Source organism: Pygocentrus nattereri, chromosome 18 (genome assembly GCF_015220715.1).
Source record: "Pygocentrus nattereri isolate fPygNat1 chromosome 18, fPygNat1.pri, whole genome shotgun sequence".
In the NCBI taxonomy this organism is placed as follows: domain Eukaryota; kingdom Metazoa; phylum Chordata; class Actinopteri; order Characiformes; family Serrasalmidae; genus Pygocentrus; species Pygocentrus nattereri.
The window spans coordinates 6446734-6470770 of NC_051228.1; the positions used below are offsets into that span (position 1 = coordinate 6446734).

Sequence of the window (24037 nt, forward strand, 5' to 3'; positions counted from 1 at the left end):
TCACACCAATGGTTCTTCCAAACCCTCTTGTTCATGGCCATTATTGAGTTACATTTATGTATTACTAATGTAAAGATTGACAGGAATGAATAAAGAATGAAAATGAGTTGGAGTTCAACTTTACATTCACATTTCTCCCAAAAGAAATATTGATTATTTTTACATTCTTTCACACCTGTGGCTCTTTATAGCCTTGATATCGATGGAAATAGTGGAATCAAACACATCTGTTCTCCCAGGCAGGATATAATGTAGGACAATCTAGTGGAAGCAAGTTCACAGTGGAAATGAATATTGAACTTTATATGAACATTTAAAAAAAAAAACAAGAATTTTTGGATAGAAATTTGTGTCAGTCAGTTTTCCTACATACCAATTAAGTTTATTTCATATATAATGAAGCTACATCGGGGGGGAGAGCCTTCTCGTACAAAGCCCCCCCAGCTTTGGAATAATCTTCCTGTTAAGTGATACTTTATTAATCCCACAAATGGGGAAATTCTACCTCCGCATTTGACCTGTCCGTGAAATGAAACACCCCACACACACGCATGCGCACGCATGCCCAGAGCGGTGGGCAGCCCTATCCACGGCACCCGGGGAGCAGTTGGGAGTTAGGTGTCTTGCTCAAGGGCACTTCAGTCATGGACTGTCGGTGCTGGGGATCAAACTGGCAACCTTCCAATCACAGGGCCAGTTCCCTAACCTCCAGCCCACGACTGCCCCCCAAATGTTTATGTTCGGCACTCAGACACAGCCTCAGTCTTTCAGTCTAGGCTAAAAACTTACCTGTATTGGTAATTAGTCTTCCCTGCCGGAGTCTCTGCTGCTCTATTAACACTGTAATCTGTGATCAGTCACTCATTACAGAACTGACTCTGTGTTTATCTTTACAATCTTTGCTGAGTTGATCAGCTGCCCATCCTGTGTGTCTGATGCTGCTGCCTCTTCTGCCTTGATCAGGTGCCACTGCTCGCCAGCCTTCTGGACTGGCTTGACCACCAGTGAGCTTCTTGCTGTACAACGCTGTGCAAGCCTCACCCTCAGATGCTGCTGCTAATCATAAACTAATCAAATTAACCAGTGCCCACCTGTTTTTCCCACTTTGTACTCTAATACTTTATACTAATAATGTTTTCCATCCGGTGTCGACCAGAGGAGGATGGGTTCCCTTTCTGACTCTTGGTACTTCTCAAGATTTCTTCCTCCTGCTCTTAGGGAGTTTTTCCTTGCCACTGTCACCACTGGCTTGCTCATGGGGGCTTGGACCCAGATTTTCTCTTTTCTTTTTCTTTTCTGTCATACTGATTGTTCTGTAAAGCTGCTTTGTGTGTAAAAAGCACAATATAAATAAACTTTGCTTGCTTGCTTGTTTCAGGGATGCTCCAGTTTGTAAATTGGTTGGTTGGTATAGTGGTTAACACCTCTGCCTTCTACGCTGCCTAGACAAGCATCCTACACTATACCAACAAGAGACCTTGGGCAAGACTCCTAACACCACCTTCACCTACCTGATGTAACAGTGATCAAATTGTAAGTCACTCTGGATAAGAGCGTCAGCTAAATGCCGTAAATGTAAATTCAGGGCCAATTTGCTGTTTATGGCTGAAAAATGTATGAAGTGCCAAAACATGAACATTTCTAAAAATGTAGAAATCAAACTAAATCAGCCCGACAGAGAAAAGAGAAATGTAATATTTATTTCTGAAGCGTTACAAAAGCAGGGAAATGAATGAAAAACACAGTAACCGAGTAATAACCACAGTACCTAACCCTAACCGTCTTTTAAGCATCCTGCTCTGCCAGAGAGCAATGGATACACCACGAGATATCACTTCGATGTACCAGTCATATCTAATCACCTGTCTCATGCCAATCATTTTTATTGAATTATTTTTACATATGATTCAGACAACCAGTGTGTACATCAGCAATACTACACACGCCCTGATCCTCTTAGGCATGGAAAGGGTTGAATTACGTTTACTCCTAGCTAATGTGAAAAAACCGATGTGAGTCAATTAATCAGCTAGAGATCATCTGGGCATTAATATAGAAATGATTAATATTGCTTATGCTTTCATGTCCATGGCTTAAAAGTCCTCCTAGACATGATTATTTATTTATTTAGTTAGTCAGATTGGCTAATTAGGCTTAAAATGAACATGTGCTGCACTAAGTGCACCTATAGGCCTACATCCATCAATCCATCCATCCATCCATCCATCTATTTTCTAAGGCTTCTACCTCAGGGTCGCGGGGGGGGGGTGCTGGAGCCCATCCCAGCGGTCATCCGGCGGAAGGTCCTATAGGCCTACAGTACATTATAATATCTGAACTGAAATGAATAGACTCTTCTTTAAAGCAGGTCACTGTAGACATAAGAACAGGACCTCCCACAGTCCTCAGTCTCCGTGAGGTAGGGATGAGCCAATCCATACCAATGCATCCCTGTAACAGTTGGGAGCGAGGAGGCGGACGCATACGCTGAGATAAGCAACTTTTATTGTGGGCAAATCCAAAATCAAGGTCATAACGGTCCAAAGTCAGACGGCCAATGCAGAGAGATCTAAAGTCAGACATGAGAAAATGCACAGAAATCCAGGGCAAAACACAGGGCTTAAATAACAGGGTAAACGAGGGACAGGCGGGGAACAGGTGGAGACAATCAGGGGTGGAGTCATGAAACCTGGGGGCTGGACTAAAAACCAAAACAAAAACACATGGGCCAAACCAAAACAAACACACATGGACCGGACTGGGAGGGGCCAATCGTGACAATCCCCTCCTAAAGTTTACTTATGGGAAGTGATCCTCACACAAACGTCTAAACACCCAGTTTCTTTTTCTAGCATTCATTTAAATGATCCTTTTCTAAAATATTGGAATTTGTTTTGATGCCTGAAATGGGTAACTACATAAAAGTCATTTCAAGTCATAAGAATTCACACATTTCACTGTAGAAATCACACGGATTTCCTCTTTTTTATTTAGAAGAATCAATCTCAGTATCAGGATGATTTTTACTTGATATTGGATTGAAAAGGAAATCCATGGTATCGCCCATTCTACAGTGAACCTAGCGGCCCAGAGGTCGATGCTCATGACTGATGTGAAAATATGACTAAGGATAAAATCAAGCTGGTGCATACTTTCACACCCACAGCTCTTAATAATCCTCCTTTTAGTCCTCACTGAAACGTCTGCCACACAGGCAACAAGTTCACAACCTACTTTTCAAAATTGGCCATAAGTTCAGCTACAGATGGAGAACAGCCTGACCTGCTGTTGGACCTTGTATCTCCATTTTTGAGGTTTTTCAGTTTTTGGCGTAATTTGAAAGTGCCTGCTGCCCTTTACTTTATCTGTAAATTTCATGTCGAATGAACCAAAAGAAATGACCTAAAATGACTTTGGAAAGACGTCTGGTTCCATTGACTTACATAAAAGTAGAGTATGTTTTTTTCCTTCTCCTGTAAAGTTACCATTTTGGAGATACAAGGTTTTGTCCCGACAGCAGAGATGTAATGAGTAGGCAGATATGTGATACATGCTACCTGCAATAAATAGGCAAATGCAGGCCTCCATACAGAAAAAACATGCTTTTAGGTTAGGCCTAGAAGTAGCAACCTGCCATTATTACTAAGTGCAGATAGTTCCTATCAAACATTTGCATATTTTATTCCTGTGTGGTCATACTTCAGATTACTAGGTGAACAGAGTTGCTTTACAGCCCTATAATTCACCCAGCTCAGACCTGTGCAGTGCAGGTGGGCTGGGAAACACTCCACCAAAGAATAACAGTCTACATCCCCCATGTCCAGCAGGGGGCAGTATCAATTAGGCCACTGATTGCCTGCCCACATGTGATGCAGGCAGCAATACATTACGAACAGCTCTGTAAGCAGCACTACAGCTACTTTCAATCAGAAAGCCTTGGTGCTGAGGTACCTGCCGATACGTGGTTTTCTACAGTGGGGGAGTTACTGTACTTCATTACTGTAGGTTAGTGTTATTCTGGAAGATCTACAATTTATTCAAATGTTATTGAAATTCAATACTTTTCCAAAAAAAAAAAACATACTTGATTTTTAAAATTAAAACCTTTAAAAATGCTCATATTAAATATAACAATCTTTATAATGATTATTATTAAATATGATGGATTATTGTTGTTTTTCCTACCAGAATTCCAACTTATTTGTCTGTTTGTTTGTTTGTTTGTTTGTTTGTTTGTTTGTTTGTTTGTTTGTTTGTTTGTTTAATGGCAACATCTGAACACATTCGCACCACTGTAAAATAAAACAGCGCAGAACGATGCTCGTTTGTCTTGGTGTAAGGTACCATTCATTCATTCTGTCTGTTAACGCTTTTCTAATTCATTGCTTGTAAACACAGTCGGGCGCAAAGGTTTATGGTCAAATGACGTGATTTGTTGATTTACTGAGCAGAAATACCAGAAACCAAAGCCAGTGTGGAAACTTGTTCTGCTACTTTTAATACACAATTTCTGTTTATTTTCAACATTTTGGAAAAAAAACTAAGAAAAGGGTTCTGTATAGCACCCAAATGGGTTCTTCTATTGCTACACTCATGACATTGTAACAGTAGAAGAACCCTTTTCCAAAATGTTCTATATAGAAGCGTCCACAGTAGATTCTCCATCAGCCTGAAGGACCATTACAAGATGCAAAGAACCCTGTAATCATGCTTAGGGTTCTTTGAGTGTTCATGGTGCTATATAGAACCATTGTTTTACCGAAGAAACCTTGAAGAACCACCTTTTGTAAGAGCGTAGGTGGCTGTATGTAAATGTGGTGGCTTTTTGTTGACATCACAAAAACACTGAATTCAAAACAGGCCGTTCAGTTTCCTCATATGGGCTGAATGGACTGAGGAGTGAACGGTACACTGTTAACTATATAGTACCAAATAATGGTTCTTTGGCTTGTAACAATAGTGAAGCCCTTTTTGGTGCGATATAGAACCCTTGTCAAAAAGGCTCTGTATAGAGCCATCTACAGCACATTCTCCATCAATCTGAATAATGCTTTATCAATACAAAAATCCTTTCAATCATGCAAAGGGTTCTCAAAATGTGCTCAAAGGCTCTACACAGAACCATTCTCTTTACTAAAGAGCCCTTGAAGAACCATCATTTTTAAGAGCGTACATTTCGAAACTTTATAAAGTGAGGAAGATTGATTTTTTTCATGGTATGGGCCCTTTAATTATGTTGTGGCTTCATCAGACCAAACCTTATTTAGAGCTGCGTATAAAAGCAGAAGACTCTGAGCCTGCAGGCGTCAATATGACAGGAACTGAGCGCTGCGGCGGCTGCGGCTGGAGCGTAGAGAACGCCTGCTGTCATTATCTTAGCTTGACCCACTTCAGCTCAGCAGCTGGCTGTTCTAGAAAGCAGTGACTTTTAACTGTAACCAGTTACATGATTACATGTTACAGCATAAAGGAGCCAGCACACCAACATAAAGGAACATTGGCAGCAAAGCTAGGCCTACTTAAAGCACTGCACCCTGCCAAAATAACACTAAAGGAAACACGAACACGCACAGATGTTGACGTCTTAAAGGGGAACGCCACTGATTTTTCCAAACTACTGCATAATTAAATCATTAAGAGGGAGGCAAAGTCATTCAGAGTGATTTAAAATCAATCGCTCCGTTCTAGAGTCACTTATATAGACAGACTTGTTCACAGTGGTGGTGATAGGAACCAGACGTCTAAAGTGTTGCCCCTAACAGCGCCTTCATATAAAGTGTAATGGTTACAAATATACCCCTTGATGCCTGATCAGTCGTTTCACAACAGTTTCAGAAAAAGCATTTGGCCTCTCCACCATTCATGGTGGAGAGGTCGCATGCAGGGTGTGGCGAGGCAAAATAGTCCCCGAAGGACACTTACGTTCTCTGATCTACCACTTTTTTAAACCATGATCAACATTATGTAAAGCTCAGAAGACACGTGTGGGTTCACTAGTCATTTTGTAGGGTAAATAAAATGACTATATTCGCGCTGTAGATATTGTGACGTCTGGTTCCTATCACCACCACTGTAAAGAAGAAATCAAAGTCCGGAAGTTACTCTACAATGAACCAGTTCACATCAAAGCGCTCTGAATGTGTCCATCTCAGCATTGAAATTTAGAGATATCGGTGGAACTCTCCTTTCAGGACGCTCTTGAAAAAGATGGTGCTGCAAGGGTTCTTTAGTAAAGAAAATGTTACAGAGCCTTGAACATTTAAAGAACCCTTTACATGATTAAAGGGTTCTTGGCATCCTGAAATGGTTCTTCAGATTGACTTCTTTTGGAAATGGTTCTATATAGCACCCAAAAGGGTTCTTGTATTGTTATGGTGTCAAGCTTGCAACAGTAGACGAACCCTTTTGGGTGCTATCTAGAACCCTATTCAAAAAGGTTCTGTATAGATCTGTCTATAGCACATTCTCCATCAATCTGAAGAACGCTTTCAGAGTGCAACGAACCCTTTAATCATGAAAAGGGGTTGTTTGAGTGTTTATGGTTCTACGTAGAACCAGGAGAACCCTTGAAAAAACATCTTTTTTAAGGGTGTAGGTGTGGGAGGAATGTGTTTTTGTCTCAGTGAAGGGTATTTGTACATTGTGCAGTAAAGAACGCGGCAGAGTACTTAAACATGCCACGCCTGATGCGTAGCTGATTTGTTTTTAACCACAGCTGATATTCAGGTTTCTCTTGTTAGAACAATCATTTGACTACACAGGATGTTCTTTCCACTCTGTCCTTCACATGTGGTATCAGTCAGTATGCCATACATTCTCTAAGCGAGAGAAACAAAAGGTATGTTGTGTTTTAAGCAAGTGACTTCACTGTTGGGTAATACAGCTTGGTTTTGTGGTGTCAGCTAAAAACTGTAGCTGTTGATATTCAAGTTCATTCAGGATGCCAAAATGCTCCTTAAGGTATTGATTATGTCATAACCTTTACACCAGTAACCCACAAATAATCACCAGGGGCAGTGACTGGGCCTGTAACGATCCAGGGTCAAGATCCAAAGTCAAATTACTGCGGAATTGTTAGGAGGTCGTCCCCTCAAATTCCTTTAAATGACCTCCCTGCTGAAAAGGACCTTAAGAAACAATTAGGGTTAAAATGTAATTGTTTCCCTTTCTAATGCGAATTGGCCTATTACTTAACCTTTGTGTGGTGTTGGGCTCTGTGGTACTCATTTTCAAAGTGTACCAAAAGGAAAATGATGTGATTTATTATTATATCAGCCTCATTTTCTGTGAAGAACATATAAAATAACATGCTAGTGTGTGTGTGAGGGTAGACAACATGGACAGGCTGCTGACTGGCTACAGCTGCTAAAGGAGAACCCTACACTGGACACTTATGATATTTTAAACATCTGGTATTTTCACATAAATTGTTTTGTAATTGTTTTGTTGCTGTATTGATAAAAAAACAACAACAACAACAATGTGGTGGGTCCACCAGACCGAGTAACAAACACATCAACACCACACAAGGTTTAAACCATTAAGATCCTTCACATTGTGATATCAACCTATTTAAAAAGCCAAAGCACATTAAAAACATCAGGAAGCAACAGAAACATGTATTGGTTTCTATGTTTTTTTTTTCAGAAGGCCTGTAAAATGTGCAGTTAGGACTTCTTTAGATAATGTGGTTTTATCTTTTACATCAACAAAATGTGCAGAGATGGGCAATGTGACAGTACTTAGCGTTATCGTGGTAAATGACATCACAACCCGTCATACTAAGTGTTTCCAAGTATATCATGGATATTGTCAGTACTTAAAAACACTTATCAGCTGCATGACATTTGATGATGTTGATCCAATTCTGTATCAAGGGAGTGAACATTAGAGAGACAAACAGAAAGGACAGCCTGTCTCTTGAGGCTAGCTGTAAGCATGAACACCAGCTCTCGTACCGTGTTTCTGTTTCGTCTTGCACCGCCTGCTGCACTGCCTCATTTGGTCAACTGCTGCTGTCTTGAGGCCCAGTCCCAAGTCCCATGACTGGGGCAGTCATGGGCTGGAGGTTGGGAAACCAGTCTTGTGACCAGAAGGTTGCTGGTTCAATCCCCTGGGCCAACAATATGTGACTAAAGTGCCCTTGCGCAAGGCACCTAACCCCCAACTGCTCCCCTGGTGCTGTGGAAAGGGGGCTCACTGCCCCCTAGTGTGTGTGCATTTGCTAGTGTGTATGTGGTGTTCCACTGCATGGATGGGTGGTGGGACTAATAAGGGCTTAAGCTCATAACCTCCTGCTGGGGAGGCAGCTTAGTCCACTACACAACTCAGGAACACAAGAAGCAACTCAGGTTTTGTGTCTACAAATGTTTAATATTTGCTGTTTTAACTTTAAAGCATGGCGTCGTCTCATGTGGTACAACTGTCTAACAAATCATCCCAACGTCAGGAGACTGTAAGTTTGAATCCCAAGAGGACAATATGCCAGTTGGGACTGTGTGATAGAAGAAGTGCCAGCTAGTGGGAAAATAGAGTAAATAACACAAATTCAGTTTTGTTCATCTAACAGACGCAGACCTAGAAACAACAGCTGGGAGAAATTTGCACAAGACGTTTGAGCTGTGTGAACTCTGGTGTCCTCAAGTTAAGTCAACTCAAGAAAAGCCATGTAATCAGTTACTATATCATTTTAACTTGAGCAGACTTCCCATTTTTAGCAGTGGCAGGATTATGTATATATTGCTTGGTTCTGTTTTTACTATTTTGCATAATACAAATATTTAAGATTGACTTCAGTCATTAAATACGGCTCTTGAAGCAAAGGAACATCCCAGAACAATCAGCCACTGTTAACCTTCAAATAGGTCTTCTTAAGCATCTAAAAAGGTTGTATATGTTAAGTGATACTTTTTTAAGCCCACAACTGGGGAAATTCCACCTCTGCATTTAACCCATCCGGGAAGTGAAACACCACATACACACTAGTGAATACACACACACACACACACACACACACACACACACACTAGGGGGCAGTGAGCACACTTGCCCGGAGCAGTGGGCAGCCCTATCCACGGCGCTCGGGGAGCAACTGGGGGGTAGGTGTCTTGCTGAAGGGTACCTCAGTCATGGACTGTCAGTGCTGGGGATTGAACCAGCAACCTTCCAGTCTCAGGGCCAGTTCCCTAACCTCCAGCCCATGACTGCCCCCAAAACATACTGAAATATATGTATACAAGTTCGCTACACCAGGGGTTCTCAACCTTTCCCACCAAGCACCTTTTTATCACTACCTACACTTGCAACATGTGATGTGTGTCAGTGAACATGAAACATCAGCAGAATATTGGTGCAAGTGGACTGTAAGGTCAGGTATGTCTAGAGGCAAAGGGCAAAAAAACTGACCACACTGCCTTTGCGCACTGTTATCGAGTGGGTCGTATTAACGTTGTTAAATGTCTGAAAACATTTATTGTTTAGTCAATTATGTTTTATACTGACATTTATGATAAAGTGCCCTCACAAGCCCACTATGGACCACTGGCCCCCCTCTCAGTATAGGCCCACAGACCGCCAAGGGGTGCTTTCCTGCCCACTTGTGGTCCCTGGTCCAGTGGTTGAGAAACCCTGTGTTATTCTGTGATACACAGTCATATGAACATGTTTTTTTTTTTCCCAAACATGATACCTTGAATCTAAAATAGCTGAAAACGAACTGTACATGTATTATGCAGCCTTTAAATGTGAAGACCCTACTTTATTATCCTCTAGTAAACCCAGCCTGAAAGGCAACAGTGACTCGGCTTTTTTTTAAATGAACCATGGACAGAGGCATATTCTGCTTGTCTGTTTGGTAAGTGAGCTCGGCGGCTTTGGAGAACAGCTGCCACAGCAACATCGCCCTTTCTGCTGAGTCAAAGCTGAGCCTAAGGGGGAAGTAAGCCCTGCCTCCATTCAGAACAGCTCTGAGAAAAACAAGTGTAGGCATCCTCTTCTGGTTTTGGGTTGCACGGAAAGTTTAAATGAGATCTAAAAAAATAAATATTAATTCTGTGCATATATATCCATTACATGACCTAGTTGTTCTATCATTAAGATGAAGAGTTCCTTCTAGATTGCAAAAAGTGAACGTCCCATTGTTATTCTGGTCATAAGAAGACTAATGAAATCTGTTATTCCTGCCCATCACACCCCCCAAAATAACTCCCCCTTAAAGAGCAGCTAAGAACTTTCCATTCCTTCAACTCAACACCGCCCTACCCTCCCTCACTCACTTTCAGTGTTTGCCCCTCACTCACATCCCAAACTGAGCTTCCCTCCCTATAAATACCAGGACCTAGTAGCTCTCAGCGCATTGGTTGTAGCCATACTGAATGACCGGTCGTAACCGTATGGCCACATGACAAAGCTCTGGCCTGATGCTGTCTCTCTTACTGTTCTCAGCACACTGAGAAACCTGAACTCAGCAAGAAAGAGGTCCAGCAGAGAGAAAAGAGAAGAGAAACCCGACACTGTGAAATGTTACTGTATATAAACCTCTTTCTGCAGGACCCCTAGTGGTCTTTCCACCGGCGCAATGGAAATTGACTTGAATATTTGTAATTAAAATAATCAAATGAAATATTATGTAAATCTGGTATCGGGTTAAAGCCGTGGATATGCTGCATGACATTTAAAGTGCTAACAGGTTATATAAGACAGGGCATCTCATACTATCCGTCTGATTTCTGTTCATTTTTTTGGGGCGACTGAAATATTGGGGATCACACATTACTTAACCCCTTATCAAGCTAAGGCCCTGGCAGCAAGCACAAGTTTTATTGCACACTTCTATAACCTAAGAAGAGCTCCATTCGTTCGCACTGAAGTCCCTGTAGGTCCTGAATAATAAGCCTTAGCATGAAATGAACCTGGATTGTTAAGGCTTTGTGGTTGGTTAGTGTAGTGGTTAACACCACTGCCTCCTATGCTGTAGACTAGGGTTCAATCCCCTGCCTGGGTAAACACCCTACACTATACCAATAAGAGTCCTTGAGCAAGACTCCTAACACTACCTACACTTGCATGTGTGAAATGATCAAATTGTAAGTCGCTCTGGAGAAGAGCTTTAGCCAAACGCCATGAATGTAAATGGATTTAACCTTTAAGCTGTTGCTGAACTGAACTCACCAAACTTGTGTGAACTGTTAGGAGACGTAAATAGACAAGCATAGTCCAGCTGCCGCTGCTGTTTTCGCTGCCGTCACAGTGGAGAAGCAGCAGGTAAGCACATTTAAATGAGAGTAATGGATGTAAATATGATCTGGGTGGTTGTTTTTAGAGTTTTAGATGTACATAAATTAATTTGACTGTGCTTGTGCCTTAAAAGCTTCTCTACATAGTTGCTGCTTACACAGCAAGCTGATTGGCTAATTTTTCTGAAGGGTGGGACTTTTCTTGCAAACAGGCAGCGTATTGAGCGTTCCAGGCTTCCCTATTGATATTTCAGCCAGTGACCAGTCTCCTCCTTTATAATTTTTCTGGTTTGATACAGTATAATCTGCCTGTACTGTAAATGTTTTCCCAACATTCAGCATGGAATACAGTATAAAACCATAAAATCACATTTAAAGTATCATACTGACTTGAAATTCACAAATTTACAGTATGTAGACTGCAATTAAGTTGCCACCAGATAGATAAAATCACATATGTACAATTTATCCCTGAATCCAGCCCACAAATCATTTCCTCTGCACCTAAATGTTCATATCTAACATGTAGATTTGCACTAGTAACCCAACATAAGCTTTATAAAACCAGTTTAAGCAGAAGCTTCATTGGCAAAAGCAACAAAGGAGTGCAGAATGCAACCACTGAAACCAAAACCTGGCAGGAGAAATGTTGCTAAACATTGATTTAGGTGTGCTGATGTAACAAAAAAGCACACTAAGGCTCAAAAAGGAGGTCTGGCTCGCATCAACTTTTACTGCTCTAAAGGGCACCAGTGAACCCAAACCATGCCACCAATATGCCCACCACAGCATAACAGTGTGTGAACCTGGCCGAATGCTTGTCATGGTTTTCCTTATAGCAACAGCCATGATATGCATTCATTCTCTAAATCCATTTCTTGACTCGGGTATGTGTTCAGCAATTTTAAACCAGATTGTAAACATGAAAAATCTTGCTTTGTTATTCATTTAATGAGACATTAGCCACAAACTAGGCCAGGGGTCACGGTTGTATATGTGACCCAGTCACACTTGGCACGTCAAACTCTCTGGTGGTCATTACTTGACCTGAAATTAGGGCCAAGGCGACAGACACTGGGCACACAGGACGCTTGGCCCTGCTCAGACGAGTGAGCTCCAGTTTCATCGTCTGAATGTAATTGCCAAAAAAGGCTAGGACACAGAACGTTCACAGGGGGGACCTGGAACAGGGTTTTTTCTGTATACAGTTAAACAGCATTTGAGCAGGATTTTGCTGAAACCTTATGTTCAACTGACTCTTTCACGGATATTGACCCCGATTGACCCTGCAGGGAATGTTCATCCTCAGCCATGTGCTATATAGTCACCAATATTGACCAATCAGGCATAACATTGTCCGTTTTATCAGCTCCACTTACTGTATAGTTGCTCTTTGTAGTTCTACAGTTACAGACTGTAGTCCATCTGCTTCTCTGATACTCTGTTACCCTGTTCTTCAGTGGTCAGGACCCCCATGGACCCTCACAGAGCAGGTACTATTTCGGTGATGGATCATTCTCAGCACTGCAGTTACTCTGAGGTGGTGGTGGTGTGTTAGTGTGTGTTGCACTGGTCTGAGTGGACCAGACACAGCAGTGCTTATTACACAGGCTTATTACATACCAAGGCTTATTATTCAGTAACTACAGGGACTTCAGTGCAAACTGGCTGAGCTATTCTTAGGCTATAGAAATATGTAATAAAATTTTAGGCCCAGCATGCCTTACTAAGTGTAGGCCACCACTTAATTATCTCAACCTAATTATCTTGTTCCCATGCCTTACTAAGTGTAGGCCACCGCTTAATTATCTCAACCTAATTATCTTGTTCCCATGCCTTACTAAGTGTAGCCCACCGCTTAATTATCTCAACCTAATTATCTTGTTCCCATGCCTTACTAAGTGTAGCCCACCGCTTAATTATCTCAACCTAATTATCTTGTTCCCATGCCTTACTAAGTGTAGGCCACCGCTTAATTATCTCAACCTAATTATCTTGTTCCCATGCCTTACTAAGTGTAGCCCACCGCTTAATTATCTCAACCTAATTATCTTGTTCCCATGCCTTACTAAGTGTAGCCCACCGCTTAATTATCTCAACCTAATTATCTTGTTCCCATGCCTTACTAAGTGTAGGCCACTGCTTAATTATCTCAACCTGATTATCTTGTTCCCATGCCTAACTAAGTGATGGGCTCAACTTAATTATCCTGTTACTTCCTTACTAAATTGTGGCCACAATTTAATTGTGACAACTTCATTATCTTATCCCGCATGTCACTGAGTCACGGCCACTGAGTTAAAAAAAACTGAGCTATTTTGTTTCTATGCCTTATTAAGTTGTGGCCACAACTTAATTATCACAACTTACATATCTTGTTTTGATACCTGACTAAGTCCTGGCCAAAACTGAAGTATCTCGTTCTCATATTTAATTATGTCAGCTTAATTATCTTATTCAGCTGCCAAATCATGGCCACAACTTAATTATCTTATTCCTATATGTTACTAAGCCATGGCCACAACTTTATTGTCTCATTCTCCCATCTTACTAAGACATGGCCACACCTTCATTATTACATTCTCTCATCTTACTAGGTCTTACCCACAACTTAATTATTGTGTTCTATGCTTTACTTGGTCATGCGCACAACTTAATTATCTCATTCTCTCATCTTACTATCATCAAGTCATGGCCACAATTTAATGATCTCAATTTAATTCTCTTGTTTCAAAACTTTACTAAGCTTTGCCCACAACTTAATTATCTCATTCCCACATCTTAGTAAGTCATGGCTAGGATCCCATTCCCATCCCTTTGTTGTGCTCACGCAGCATTTTTGTTAAAGACGGATGCCACCACTGAAGCTCCATAGTTCCCTATTCTTGCTTGGTGGGAAGCTGATGCCTAACAACAGCACTTTCCTTCATCCAATCAGGTTCATGCTTCACTTATTCTGTTAAAAACTCAAATGCCTCACACAAATAACAAACCCAGTTCTGCTGACAATCAAGAAGAAGTTGTGAAACCACCAGTTTTCTGATTACCAGTTATACTTTCGGTCTTAAAACCCCCAAATCCCTTATTTTTAAAAGTTATCCAATGACTTTGCACTTCACTGATAAGCACTTCACATGGTCAAAGTCCATCTACTTCCACATGTGCCCGAGTTACTCCAGTACCTATGAAGCCTGTTTTCGACAATGTCGAAAGCTTCTAATATGTTTCTCTGTTTCCGGGTAAAGGCAGTCTTGCATCAGCTATCATCCCATATTGATGAGAATATCTCCCGGACACCCACCAGTCTGTTCAATCCTTGCTGTGATTCTTCTGCCTGGTGGGTCTCAGCCTGCTAAGGATATTTAGGTTTGCTGGCCTCCTGGATTTCCAACAAACCTTTCCATAGTACGTTACACTTCACAACTAATTCTAGATGCTGCATATTCCACAACATATTTGATCCTTGATGAGAACAGACAGCCCAAGTTCTCACCCAAACCTTGGTCATTACTGAAACTACCTTCCTCATCTACAAAGTGTCCATAATTGGCGGCTCACCTTGTCTAAACCTCCCAATTCTCCCAATGTAGTTCCCTTCCCCTGACCCCTCTCTGGTTCCATAAGGTAGCACATATCAAATGCAACTTTCATGCTTGCTTTTGCAAAGGACTCAAGCCCATAAAATCTCCAATGGGTGCTGTACCCCTCAGTTTCAACCTCAGGAGGCCGAGAACATCCTTTTGTAATCTAAGAACAGCTCTATTAGTTTGCGTTGAAATCCCTGTGGTTACTGAATAATAAGCCTTTGTATGAAATGAACCTGGAATATTAAGGGGTTAAGATTGGCTTGAAAAGCTTTAGTGTCTTTGCCTTCAGTGATCCTTGCATCAAGGTCTTCCAGGGGAGTTCCACGAGATTGACTTGAATGTTTTTGTGCGTAATTAAATCACTAAGATGTAAACAAAGTCATTTGTCAAAGTCATCGAGAGTGGTTTGACGTGAAATGTTGCATTCAAGAGACTCTGCCGAGTCAAAATTGTTCATTGTGGTGGTGGTGGGAACCAGACGTCTGAGGCTGATTTAATTCCTCCCAAAGCTACCTCACAGAAAGGTAATACAGGTAATGATTATGAAGTTGTCCAATGCCTTTATAGTTTGGGCCACAAATTTGGCCTAACATGTCATTTTTAAAACCAAGTAATGGCAAAGGGGCACATGCCGAGCGTCGTAAGGCAAAATAACCTAAATCAAGCTTGTTATTCCAGATTTTCCACTATTTTTCCATCGTCAAGATTATGTACAGTAAGAAAAGCTCACAAGTAGGTGCACATGTAGATTTGGATAGTAGATAAAATGGCTATAACCCTATCAGCACCACTGTAAAGAAACATGAACCATTTCACACCAAACCACTCTGAATGAGTTTGTTTACATCTCAAAAGTCTCAAAAGGGTAGAAATTCCATGTAAGACTCACTTCTTCAGGCCTTTTCTTGGCAAGTCCAGTCTGGTAATAGTTCAATAGCACATAGAAATGCAATGTATGTAATCTATGCAAAGAAAAACCTTTATCCTTTGTACATGCCTTTATAAAAATAACTTTTCGCTACTGTCAGATGAAAACCTCACATCTCCATTTTTGACATTTTTCAGTTTTTGACAGAATTTGAAAATACCTGTTACTCTTTACATTGTGTGTACACTTCATGATGAATGGACTAAAAGAAACAGCCCAAAATGACTTGGGAAAACATCTGGTTCCATTGACTTACATTAAAAGTGAAGTAGGTTTTTTCTTTGCTGCGAGTTTCGCTGAAGAGTATTTCACTTTCAGATTCTCCATGTTCTTTTTTTTGTCATTTTGCTGGCTAAGGTCATGTATCACATGACTAAACGTGAATGCAAAGGCAACATGAAATACATCACAATGAAACTTGCCATCTCAGATATTTGGTAGCATGTAGCAAACCCTGCTTCTGAACGTTCAACCTTGCCAATATATTATAACGAGATCAAATGAAGCAAAGTTTATGGAAAGTTGGCGCTTTAAAGCCCATCAGCAGCTGTTCATCTATTTCTGTCTGAATGTGGGGTGGGTGAATGACCAGCATGCGCGTGTTTGGGTGCTGGGTCACCATTTACAGTCGGCTGACGAAGCAGGCCTGCTGGCATGAGGAGGCTTGACCATTCAGAACACTGCTGTTCAGGTCTGTGCATTGTGAATGGAAAGCAGAGGATTGGGAAGCTCACCCGAAAGAAATACGACCAGCATAGTACATGACCTATTTAGTGACCTTTCTGAACCATGTGCTGCCTCACACTCATGGTAGTCATAATAAGATGAAATTACATGAGATCGACCTGTAATATTTCAATTATAAGCCAGCAAAAAAAATTCATAATGCGATAGGTAACCGTTCATATGAGCTGAATAGCCTGAAACAGAACTCTGAGTAAATCATCGCTGTCCACTCTGAGAAGGCAACTCAGTGCTATGGGTCTGAAAGGATGTGTAACTGTCAAGAAGCTGTTACTAAGAAAAGGAAATACAATAAATTGACCGTCCCAGAGTCCACACCTCAACATCACTGAATGCATTTACATGCACTTAATAATCTGGTAACTGCAGAAAATCAGATTTTATCAGTAATCCAATCAACATGTTTACATGGTCTTGAGTTATCAGATAATGGGGAAACTCTGGGTCGACATGAGTGAGACAGTGATCAGATTTCTGCTTTGCAACCAGCCAATAAACTCACAGAGGAAGACGTGACGTAAACGTAATGTAAACTCAATTTCATGCCTGGGCTTTTTTAAAAAACTTTGCACCACTGTACTTAAATATATGAACGTACATCATCTAGAAGATGAAGAAAGTTTAAATCCTTCATTTTGTCAAGCGTGTAGTTGTTTCAGCATCACCCCAAAAGTGTTTTGCTGCCTGGCAAAGCTGCTTGCTAATTCCCGGTCCCAGGGGAATTCCCAGGAGAAATCTGAAAGAAATCAGAGTAAGAGTTCGCATGCACTGAGAAATCTGATTACTGAGCTAAAATCCAGCCTCAGATTTCTTAATCGCATTTCTAGACCTTAATACGATCTAAGAAATCACGCTGTGCAGTTTACATGATCGCTTGAATAATCAGGTAACTGCAGAAATCCGACTGTGATCGGCTTCGGATTATTGAGTGCCTGTAAATGCACTCGCTGAATGTGTTTGGGTTTCTTGGACTACAGGAAGCACAAAATGCAACCAACTTCTAAGACCGAACCTTGGAAACACCAGCAGGTTATTGGAAATGAGTTTCATCCTCCGTGTTTAGGACCTTCAGATGCTGCATAAAAGCTTTCGATATCATTTCATGAGGCAGATGATGGAGGAAAGGCCCTACTTGACCCTCAGGTGCCAGCTGATGTATTTACAGACATGGTGCTGGTACTTTTTAGGGGAATTATTTATTCATTGTTTATGAGGCAGATCTGGCCCAGCTGGTGCCTGAGGCTGACACTCAGAAGCATGTCTGAGACATATCTAGATTCAGTTTCGTTCTGAGAGTGGAGGGAGGGGCCCGGGGGCTGAGAAAGTTAGGAGCTTGTTTACCTCTTTCGAGAACCAAAAGGTCACAAGATGTGCCGAGGAAACTGGTTCTAGCTGGCTGCCGCAGATAAAACAGATAACCGCAGGGAGTTCAGTCTATAGCAGATATATAGCTACTTTATGTACATTCTCAAAAAAGCTGGTTCTTCAAGGGTTCTTTAGAAAAGGGAATGGTTCTATATGGAACCATTCCATGCTTACATGGTTCATTGCATGATAAAATGTTTCTTCAGATTGATGAAGAATGTTTATGAGTTCTATATAGAACCAAAAAGGGTTTTTCTATTGTTACAAGCTTGATGTCGTCACAATAGAAGAACCCCTTTTGGTGCCATATAGAACCATTTTCCAAAAGGTGCTATGGAGAACCTTATACTCAAGCATTGTATGTTTAAATGGTTGTTCATATCATGAAATGGTTCATCAGATTGATAGAGAATGTGCTGTATATGGTTCTATATAGAACCTTTGAAAGTGGTTCTATATAGCACCAATAATGGTTCTTTTAGTGTAACAATGTCAAGCTCATAACCATAAAAGAACCCTTTTTGGTGCTATATAGAGCCACACACCACACAATCACCATCAATCTGAAGAAGCATTTCAAGGGTTCTTTAGTAAATACATGGGTTCTCCGTAGAACCATGAACACTTAAAGAAGCAGTCAGGTGCTTAAATGGTTCTTTGTATCATGAAATGCTTCTTCAGACTGATGGAAAATGTGTTGTATATGGTTCTATATAGAACCTTTGAAAGTGGTTCTACGTCAAGCTTATAACCATAAAAGAACCCTTTTTGGTGCTATATAGAACCATATACAACATAATCACCACCAATTTGAAGAACCATTTCATTGGTTCTTTAGTAAAGACAAGGGTTGTATATAGAACCATGAACACTCAATGAAGCATTTGTATGCTTAAATGGTTCTTTGCATCATGAACATGTTCTTCAGATTGATGGAGAATGTGTTATATATGGTTCCACACAGCACTAAAAAGGTCAATGTCAAGTGTATAACAATAGAAAAACCTTTTTGGTGCTATATAGAACCGTATACAACACATTCTCTATCAATCTCAAGAGCCATTCTATCACAGAAGGAACACAAATGGTTCTTTGAGTGTCCATGGTTCTATTGAGGACCACTGTCTTTGACAAAAAAACGCTTGGAGAACCATGTTCTTGTGAGTGTATAAGTTTTTAAACTTTTAAACTCCTCGGGACCACCGGTGGTTCCAAAACACACTTCATCATGTTCTTCATAACGTTCATATTCCATAAGCTCCATTCAGAAGCTGGGCGTCGTGTGAGGCTGTAGCTCTTCTCTCCAGTCTAATAGACGGTGATGTCATTTTAAACCCTTATAATAAAAGAAGCTGAACTTTGTTTTTCTACTGAAAGTCGACCCGTTTTCCCCCAAATCTGGGCTGTAAACTATAAACAGACGGCGTCTCTTCAGTGATCTGCTCTGGAAACATCACTTTTAGAAAATAACACAAAGAGCGTTGGAGATTTTTGGCTTTAAGCCATAAATTGTAAGCGTATAATAATATGTTTATGACCATAAAACACATTTTCTGGTTATTTGAGAGGAGCTTTTAAAATAAAATTGGAGAAAATTGACATTAATTTCATGCAGTTACTGAATAATTTGCCTTACGATTTGGGCCTGTAAATTTAGATAGACAAACCAAAATACACCCTGAAATACAGTACTTGAGAACATTTAAATCTGAATTACATCCAGAAAAAAAGAAATATTCTACATATTCAGGCCACTTTGTGTCTAATTATGGTTAGAAAAACAAATCATCGTTATATTTTTCCACAGCTTCGTGTCAGAAGCAGGTTAAATTCCCATGCTGTTTTCTTTAGGTTGCATTCCCGGATGCCTGATGGGCCATTCTGAGAAGTTAGAGGACCTTTCTCTTACATATGAAGACCCATCCACCTCAACACACACTCCCCCTAAACACTCCTGCTGGAAACTATTTAGCAAAATATGGTAATGACCCAGTTACGTAACATTCATTTGTGCTTCTATTCGGGTCCAGAGCTGAAAGGTCACTATGGACATAAGAGCCTCTTGCTATGTGCTTTAGTTCAGAGCCTGTGGTGATCTTTCAGCTAATAAACCTAAGGCTCAACTGATCCATGCAGACCACATCTTCACCATTAGATCTGATCTGTCACGCTGACTCAGGATTGCTGCTCTATTTGAATCGAATTCAGTGCTTTTAAATCCCTTTTAAAGGCCATAAGAAAGGAAAAGTAATGCCACTACATGCTGCATGTGTTTTATTTAAATGGAATGGTTGAAAATCAAACATGTACAGTGCTGTGGAAAAATCAGAGACCACCCACGTATCAATTTTCCAGCCAAAACAGACTGTGAGTTACTCATTTTTTAGGAGAAGATTAGATAAGAAAGAGGACCGTCCGAGGAAAATAAGCGAATAAGCAAATAAATTCCAAGAAAATGGAACACTTAACAACCATGCAAGACCACCAAAACTGTCCCCTTCTTGCTTCAGATCTGAAAAAATCCACAGCCAGCCTTCCACTGTGAGAAGATGACTCAGCTCTGTGGGTCTGAAAGGATGTGTAGCTGCCAAGAAGCTCTTGAGAAAAGGAGACGGCCACGTCAAACAAAGAAGCTGAACAATGGACAGGCCACCCCACAGTCCAGGCCTCAGCACCCCTGAATGTGTTTGATTACTTCAGAAAATCATTGACCAGCTTCTGAGACTGAACTTTGGAGGAAGAAAAATATCCCTGCAGGTTATTTAACTGAAAGCATTTAAAAATGTTATACACTGTAAAAATGGTGATCTAAACGGACATGATTAAAATGTGTCAAGCAATGAATAAAAACCAGAGGTGGACGAAGTGCACAAACCATGTACTTGAGTTAAAGTAGAAACACCCAAGGTAAAATATCACTCCAGTAAAAGTAGAAGTTCCTCCCTTTAGACCTCCACTTGAGTAAAAGTACTAAAGTATTTACCTTCAAATGTACTTAAGTATCGAAAGTAAAAGTACTAAAAGAGTAATTCTGGCTCTGATATCATTTTTATAACCAGACTGGCTTCATGAACTCATTTCAGGTGAAAGTCCTCCAGTGTCTCTCTTGGTAAACCAGTCTTTTAATAGACTGTTTTTTTCTGATTGGTGCTCTGGCTTTGCGCTTCTTTCGTTTTTGACATGTTACGTTTTTATACACACAGAACTCTGTTTAGACTCTGAAATATAGTGGAGTGAAAGTGAAAAGTTGGAAAAACTTCAGTAAAGTACAGATACATGAAAAAAACGACTTAAATACAGCAACGAATTACATTTACTTAATTATATTTATGCTACTGTCCACCACTGGTGAAAATGTCTTATGCAAACCTACTTGTCGCCGAAACAAACCTAAAGGAAGGAATTCGTTTTCTTTGTGTACAAGTGCGAGCTATTGACACTCTTGAGTTACATACCTTGTTTTCAGTGTATTAAGTCTCTGACTTTTGCACAGTGCAGTATGTGTCATTGTCACTTCCACAGGCCTCTTCTCAGTTTCCCTAAAGCTTCCATAGCTCCACTAACTGCTGTCTCTTTTCCTTGCATGGTCTTTTCAGAGTGTTTGACATTGTTATCAGTTCTCGCTCTCGCTGTTTCTGACCACAGGACTGCTGTCAGCTGGATATGATAATAAGCTTAATGTGTAGAACTATTTTAACCCAGTCTTTAGGCATCGTCTTAGAATTGAATACCTCGATTAGTCACAAATACAAAATTGTTGGCCATATAAAGACCTTCTATTTTTATTTCGTAGGACCTTTTAATAGAACACAGTTAATAAAAAGCAGACAGGTTAGTTTCCCCAGGGATAATAATTCACTTTCTACACAAATGGCCAGGGCCAAGCTGTGAAGTACAGGGGGTCTTGAAGAGTCCCGGAACCCTTAATTCATCTCTTGGGCCACTTGAATGTCTCAAAATCGAAATTCTCTTTCACAAAGATAAAAGTTCTATATAGAACCAAGAACACTCAAAGAACCATGTCATGCATGGTTCTTTGCTTGGTAAAATGGTTTCTAGACATGGACAATATGTGGTATGTGGTTCTATAAAGCACCAAAATGGGTTCTTCTGTTGTTCCACAAAGGTTCTATATAGAACCATATACAACACATTCTCCATAAATCTGAAGAACCATTTCATCATGCAAAGAACCATTTCAAGCATTCAAATGGCTCTTTGAAAGCTCATGGTTTTATATACAACCATTGTCTTTACTAAAAAAAACCCTTGAAGAACCATCTTTTGAGTGTAGAAGGTTCTTTAAATTTTAAAAATGTCCTTCCAACTCAAACATCTCATTGAAAGGTGCTTCAGGGAAATGAAGGTGATTCTTTGAAAGCATTGCAAAGAACCCCTTTGGGCACCGTGTTTAAGAGTGCATGTGTTTACAAGAAACTTCTATTCCTCTAAGGAAGCAACCACACATTCCATCGTCTCTCTGCTCACCTCGAGGTGATCACGTGTACTAATGTGTGGTGACATTATATAACATCAAAAAGAAAAACAAAAACAGGTTCTGCACAAATGGCAGCTTGCAAGCGGCTTCCCAATGAGGAGGAAAGCACTTCAGAAGTCTGCAGTCAGGGGTGAGCTGTGACGCAGTCTGAGCAATGTGAGAATGTCTTGAACCCAGACTTGAGGCCAGTCATTTCAATGTTTATTGCCCCCCTCCCCCACCCCATGGCTGATGGGGGTCTGTTGAACCAGACGAATCCAGCCTACAGAGGGGCCTGACTGATTGCGTGCAGATGCCTTGCATGCACACCCACCCCTATGCCATCTATGGATTGGCTCACATGCATAGTGTTCCTGGGACTGAGGCGTTACTCAACTTTTATGGGTTCAAAAAGGAGCATGAGGGCCAGGTGCACATTGTTTCCTCTCCTCTTTTCTGATAATCTCTTCAAAAACAGGTATTAACATGAAATTGAACGCAGTGAAAGTGAAGTGGCAAGCTCAGTTATTATCAATCTATGTCAAGAGGAAGTCAAAGAATGCCTGGTACAATTCACACAGTAAAAGCTCTCAGACTGCACTAAGTGCTCTCAGTGTAATGCATGCAAAATCAAATATAAAGATAGAAAAAAAAAAGAGTTCCTACGAGACAAGCCCCCTCCCAGATAGGACAGGCAAACAAGCCTCTGCAAACTCTCGAGCCAACGAGATCTCATTCTGAGTTTGGTGTGAAATCCCAGCCTTCCAGAAGGGTCTTCAAAAGGGTGAAAGGTGACGAAAGGGTGAAAAGATCTCGACCCTGAAAAATGATGCATTAAATTTACTTGATTCACATGTGTATATCATTTCCATATGAATAATATGTATTACATGAACACAGTTATTGCCAAAAGTAAGTCAATGCAAAGACAAAATAAGATTAATGTCCTAAATTTAATTCTTATGGAAATTATCTGAAGCTACACTATGCAAACACTGGGGATTTGGAGGCCTCTCTGGTGGAAATGTGTAATTGCATGCAACGTGCAAAGGTTGTATTTTTTGTTAGGTTGTGCTCTTCCCCGAGGGGATGAATTGCATGACCGCGAGAGCACGGAAAGAGCACTTAAAGAGAACTCAGTCAAACTTGGTGAAGGATGTGTATTCCAAAGGCGTAAGTGAATTATATAAATGTCGGTATCTTATTCAAATTTCCACACAAATAATATATATTGCATCAACAAAGCTCTCGCCAAAAGTAAGTCAAAGCAAAGGCAAAATTAGACTGATGAGTGAGTTTAATTCATATGGAAATTATCTGAAGCTACACTATGAAAACTTTGGGGATCTGGAGACCTCTCTGGTGGATATGTGTAATTGCACGCAATATGCAGAAGAATATTTTGTGACCTAGGTTGTGCTTCGAACTCCTTCACCGAGCAGATGAATCTGATGACTGGGAGCGCATTGAAAGAGCATTCAAGGAGAACTTAACTCAAAACTTGGTGTGGGATGCGTTTTCTGAGGATATAACTGAATTATCTAAAAGTTGACTCCTGGTTCAAATTTCCCATTCCACCGTAAACGGGACGTTCAGGTGCCTGTACAGATGCTCCCTTTAAGATGGAACTGAAAATTCATGAAACAACATTTAGTTTTGGCCAAGCAGGCACTGCTAGTGTTAGAAGGAACTATTGACATAC

General features: G+C 40.7%; 1 long non-coding RNA gene across 1 annotated transcript; it reads left to right on the forward strand.

Annotated features, from left to right (window-relative positions):
• Window positions 1-3621: 3621 nt before the first annotated feature.
• On the forward strand, window positions 3622-20814 carry LOC108433255. Its single transcript, XR_001858281.2, has 4 exons — window positions 3622-4005; window positions 4309-4340; window positions 19710-19839; window positions 20369-20814. It is a non-coding gene; the product is annotated as an uncharacterized LOC108433255 (long non-coding RNA).
• Window positions 20815-24037: the final 3223 nt, after the last annotated feature.